Raw genomic sequence first — 6,011 nt, 5'->3', positions numbered from 1 at the left:
ACGGGAGTACAGAGACAACAAGCAGGAGTTAGGTACGAGTTCAGACTCTGCAGAAAAAGGAAAGGAACGGACATAGAGGCAAAACAGGTAAAGGATAGGAGAGAGTTCAGACTGGAACTGAGTGTACGGAAGAGACCGACACTGCAGCGGGATACAGGAGCGGGTCTGGGAATACGGCCCCCAGAGAGGCGGGACGAACAGGCAAGGAGCGTGTTCAGACAGGACAGACAAGATACAGGAGCGGGTCTAGGTAATCGGCCCCTAGAAGGTGGGAGGAACAGGCTAGGAGCGTGTTCAGACAGGACAGACAAGATACAGGAGCGGGTCTAGGTAATCGGCCCCTAGAAGGCGGGGGGAACAGGCTAGGAGCGTGTTCAGACAGGACAGACAAGATACAGGAGCGGGTCTAGGTAATCGGCCCCTAGAAGGCGGGAGGAACAGGCTAGGAGCGTGTTCAGACAGGCCTGGAAATACAGCCTCCAGGACAGGCAGACAAGAGAAACACAGAACGGGACCTGGCACCTTCAGAGTGCAAGCACATACTGAATGAAGCACAATGCTCAGGCAGGGATTGATTGGAGCAGCTGGGTTATATACCAGGTGACAGACAGCAATAGGCTGAGGACGCACAAGGGGTGTGACCCACAGCAGGTACAAAAAGCAGGAAGTGATCGGGCGCCGCCCTTAAGCAGCAGAAACAGACACAAACAGACAGCATGGAGGGAAGCCAGAGAGACATTCTGGACTGGAGACCAAGTGCGCGCTCTTGCACAGTGGGAGATGGACCACCATGCAAGGGCGCCGCCAGGTATGTTACAACATGTCCCTTTTGTCACATTATTTTCAGGGGTACCATAATTTATTTCCATTTCATGAGTTTAATTTTTTTTTTTAATTCTGTGGAAGCAGAAAAGCAATGTCTGACTTTCATTTCTTCATTTTCATAGATTTTTAATTTATTATTACCTTTGTCAGATTCAAGTTATTTCTGTGACCATTGTGGGTTTTTCTTTCATTAAACGAAGGGTACCAGCAATTCTGACCACGTGTGTATATAGTATATACAGTTCTCCTGTGTATGTCACTGGTGATCACTGTATTACATATACACTATATACAGAGCTTCTGTGTATAATGTCACTGGTGACCACTGTATTACCTGTACACTATATACAGAGCTGCTGTTTATAATGTCACTGGTGATCACTGTGTTACCTGTACACTGACACTATATACAGAGCTCCTGTGTATAATGTCACTGGTGATCACTGTGTTACCTGTACACTGACACTATATACAGAGCTCCTGTGTATAATGTCGCTGGTGGTAATAACAGTGTTGTTAGTATTGTGGTTTGTATTCATGATCAGTATTGTAGTATTTGGTCACTTTGGGGTGGTAATATATGGTCTGGTCATGGTGTGGCCATATTTGTTCCTTGTATGTGGTATTATTCGGTCACTATGTGGTGGTAATATGTGATCTAGTCATGGTGTGGCGATATTTGTCCCTTTTGTATGTGGTATTATTGGTGTTGATATAGTGAACTGTGTTGTGTATGGCGGTCATTTTGTTCTTGCTGATATTAACTAGGAAAATATTTTTTTCCATTAGGCCACAGCCCCACCATTAGTATTTGGTTAGTATTTTTTCTCAGGAGTCGCTGCCAAAACAAGTAGTGGGTGATAAATGCAGAATTGGTGACTTGTTTCTATTCTACCTTTTCTCTGATTGTTCCTCACCTGGTTTTGGCTCCCACTCCTGAAAAAAAATACTGACCGGATACTGACCAAATACTGATAGTGGGGCCGTGGCTTTAGAGATTAAAAACTTGGACCAGAGCGGCAGAGATGCACTTACAGGGGTTCTCCGGTGAAAACAAGTAATCACCTCTCCACAGGATCAGTGATAATATTGATTGGTGGGGGTCTGACTACTGGGACACAATTGGCAGAATGTGGAACTTTTCTCCCCATTAGACTGGAGCGGCATGTGAGATGCGACCACTGATCCATTCATTCCTTCAGTGGCTGTGTGCGCTGCTCTTTTTTGGAAGCCCCCAAGAGAATGAATGGAGCTGCGATCAGACGTCCCAGCTGTCGCTGCATTTTAAAATGGGGATAAGTGTCCTGTCAGGGATAAAACTTCCCCATTTTTCCGATAGGTGCGTTTTCCAATGTTCGGACCCAAACGATCAATAAGTTATCACCTATCCTGTAGAGCCCATGGATCGGTGATAACTTGTTTTAACCAAAGAACCCCTTTAATGCAAACTACCGTAATTGTACATCCCAGTTAGTGTCGCACAGTAGATGTGCAGGAGCCGCCAGTCAATGTTCCACTATAACAGAGATTGCAGATAACAGATATTTGCATATGGCTGTAGGTGGGCCCCTAGAGTCAGTTCTCCCTGTGGGCCCCAGACACCCCAGTCCGACCCTGAACGTCTACATGTGCTGGGCATCACTACCATTATCCATTCTTCTACCTTTACTTTACCTCCTTTTCATCCCTGCTTCCCAAGTGCAGGCAAAACTCCATCATGATTGTTTATATTCTTATTTTCACAAACCACTATAAGAAGAAAGAGTGATTGCCACCAACTTTGGCCAGTGCTTGATCTTAAAGTGAACTTGTCACCAGTACATCTGGGCAGGAGAGCGATGGGGAACACTTTGTGGATGGCAAAGGATGCATTATTCACACAAAGCAGGGAAGGAGGACAGCAAACACAAGAAGAGAGGAGGCGCCGGATCAAGACCAGTGACATCCATCAGATCGGACCATAGGTGAGTACAATTAAACGTCTTTTTCTTGTCTTGCAGGACTTATTGGGGGCACATATACAGCATAATAGAATGCTGTATATCACGTACTGTCCTTTCCTCATATGGGAAAAACTTGGTGACAGGTTCCCTTTAAACAGGTATGACTACCACCTCTGCTAAAACAGCTTATCCCATTGCCATCACTTCTTTTTCTGTTAGCTCCCACCTGTGAAATTGAGATTGCACTCCCTTTTCCGCCCAACAGCTTGTGGTGGTAATGATTCCCTAAGCTCATAATTTACAGTATATGTAACCATTAGATGAGTGTTTCGTAATTTATCAAGATCTTGGTTTATTCTAAACCGCAATCTTAGCTCATTGTAAGCCTCTGTTGAACCAGATTTCAATATCAGATGTAGTATTTGCACCTCATCATTTGAAGGCAAGATTTCACAGATGATTCATTAACTCCACGGTTTCTAGGGCTTGGAAGGCATAAAGAAGGGATATGCTTAAAATGCTTGCAACAAATAAAAGTTTGTGTCACCTCTTCCATGACACAACATTGTAGACTTATGGATATATTTTTTCATGTATTTTTGTTTTTGATAAGGATTATTTTTTGTGTGTTTTCTTCTTTGTCCTTTTGCTGCTGTATGTCTTTGTCCTCAAAAGAGAAATTATAATGAAAGGCTGTGAGAGGAACACACTACTAGCTAAGAAATGTACCATGTGAATGGGAATCTAGTAAACTCTTCTGTACTGTATGTTTGGACTGTTTTTCTCTGCCTAAAAAAGTTGGACGCAAGAAGCGCGTCAGAAGTGCTACGGGTGAACAGGCCGATAGCTAGTTTTATGAGATGGTAATAATAAAATAAACATTATATAGTGATGTTTTTATATCATTTAAAGAGAATCTGTCAGCAGTTTTATGCTACCTCATCTAAGTGCAGCCTGATGTAGGCACAGAGAAGCTGAATCCAACAATGTATCACTTAGATTACTGGGTGCAGCCATTCTGACACCATCAGAGCGTTTAAATTTAGCATGAAGCAGAGCTGAGGAAGCTAACCCCGCCCACACCAGGCTCTCTGTGCACAAAGTCCATAGACAGCTGCTTATTTGCTGGACTAGTCCGGCAATGTTAATCTCTTAGCGATAAATCCTTCAAAGTTAGTAAACTACAGCACGCACTTTGACAAGTGATACATCCCTGAATTCTGCGTTTAAGCTTCTATATCCTGTTTTCCCCAGATTAGATAGCAAAAACCTGTTGACAGATTTCCTTTAACCCCTTCATGAGCACTTTTACGTTTTCGTTTTTTGCTCCCCTTGTTCCCAGAGCCATAACTTTTTTATTTTTCGGTCAATATGGCCGTGTGAGGGCTTATTTTTTGAGGGACGAGTTGTTCTTTTGAACGACATCACTGGTTTACGTATTACTATATCGTGTACTGGAAAACGGGGAAAAAATTCCAAGTGTGGTGAAATTGCAAAAAAAGTGCAATTCCACAGGTTTTTTTTTTTTTTTTTACCGCGTTCACTGAATGCTAAAACTGACCTGCCATTATTATTCTCCAGGTCATTACAATTTTTTGCGCGCCGAGCTGACGTTTTTATTGATACCATTTTGGGGTAGATCCGATGTTTTTATCGCCCGTTATTGCATTTTATTGCAATTTTCCGGCAACTGAAAAAACGTAATTCTAGCGTGTAGAATTTTTTTCTGGTTACGCCATTTACCAATCGGATTAATTCTTTTCTTTGTATATTGATAGATTGGGCTATTCTGAACGCGACAATACCAAATATGTGTATGTGTGGTTTTTTCTATTGTATTATTTTGAATGGGGCGAAAGGGGGGTGATTTAAACTTTTATATTTTTTTTATTTTTTTATATTTTTAAAAACATTTTTTTTTTTTACTTTTTGCTTGCTTCAATAGTCTCCATGGGAGACTAGAAGCAGCAATTACCGGATCGACTCTGCTACATATAGGCAATGAGCAGATCTATGTAGCAGGTTTGCTCACTTGCTATGAGCGCCGACCACTGGGTGGTGCTCAAAGCAATCTGGCTATGACAACCACAGGGGTCTGCTGCATACCCCGGGTTGTCATGCCAACCCATCGGTGACCTGCGATCATGTGACGGGGTCACCAATGGGCGGCTTAAGTGACGCACATTCGGTTTGCGCGAGTTAAATGCCATTGTCAGAGATTGACAGCGGCATTTAACTAGTTAAGAGCCACGGGTGGATCGCAATTCCACCCGCGGCTGTTGCGTGCACATGTCAGCTGTATAAATCAGCTGACATGTGCCCAGTTCAGTGTGGGCTCAGCACCAGAGCCCGCACAGAACGGGGTGACAGCCTGGTGCGTACTATTACGTACCACGTCGGAAAGGGGTTGAGGGTATATTGTAGTGCTGTTGAACTTGACATGACCTGGAAAGATTTGTGAAGATATGTTTAAAATGTTCGAATGGAATGAAGGATTCGGACTCAGTCTTTGAGAATGCCTGTTTGGCCACGGCCCCACTATCGGTATTTGGTCAGTATTCAGTCAGTATTTTTTTTCTGGAGTAGGAGCCAAAATTAGGTGAGGAACAATCAGAGAAAAGGTATAATAGAAACAAGTCACCAATTCTGCATTTATCACCCACTCCTGGTTTTGGCTCCCACTCCTGAAAAAAAATACTGACTGAATACTGACCAAATACTGATAGTGGGGCCGTGGCCTTTAGATGAAACTGGTCAGGCAGAGTAAAAAAAAATCACACCAGAGACTTACTTCTATATGTATGTTTTTATCCAGTTGTTTTTCCTCTGAGACTCCAATGGAGCACTCCTGTGAGAGTCCCAGACAACAACACTGAAGCACTCGCCAAGCCTTAAATGAAAGAACCCGAATGTGATTTAGGCTATGTGCCCACGATACAGAAATGCTCTGGAATTTTCCTGAGCGTTTATGCATCTCCCTGGCAGAAAAAACACATGCGGATTTTACATGCGTTTTTTCAGCTAGGGATAAGCGTTTGTCACGCGTTTTGCACATGCGATTTTGCATGCGGGTTGACAAGCACTTTCCAAGCGATTTTAGCATCACTTGGAAAGTTTTTGACCACTTGGTCACACAATATATAAATCCATGCAACCGGCATGGATTTTATATAGTGTGACCAAGTTAGTTAAAAAAAATAATAAAAATGGTAAAAAATAAAAAAATACATTATACTCACCTTC

Source organism: Phyllobates terribilis, unplaced genomic scaffold, assembly GCF_046119375.1.
Source record: "Phyllobates terribilis strain yellow unplaced genomic scaffold, ASM4611937v1 Scaffold_4__5_contigs__length_816908805, whole genome shotgun sequence".
NCBI lineage: Eukaryota > Metazoa > Chordata > Amphibia > Anura > Dendrobatidae > Phyllobates > Phyllobates terribilis.
Note: the sequence above shows the minus strand (reverse complement) of the source record.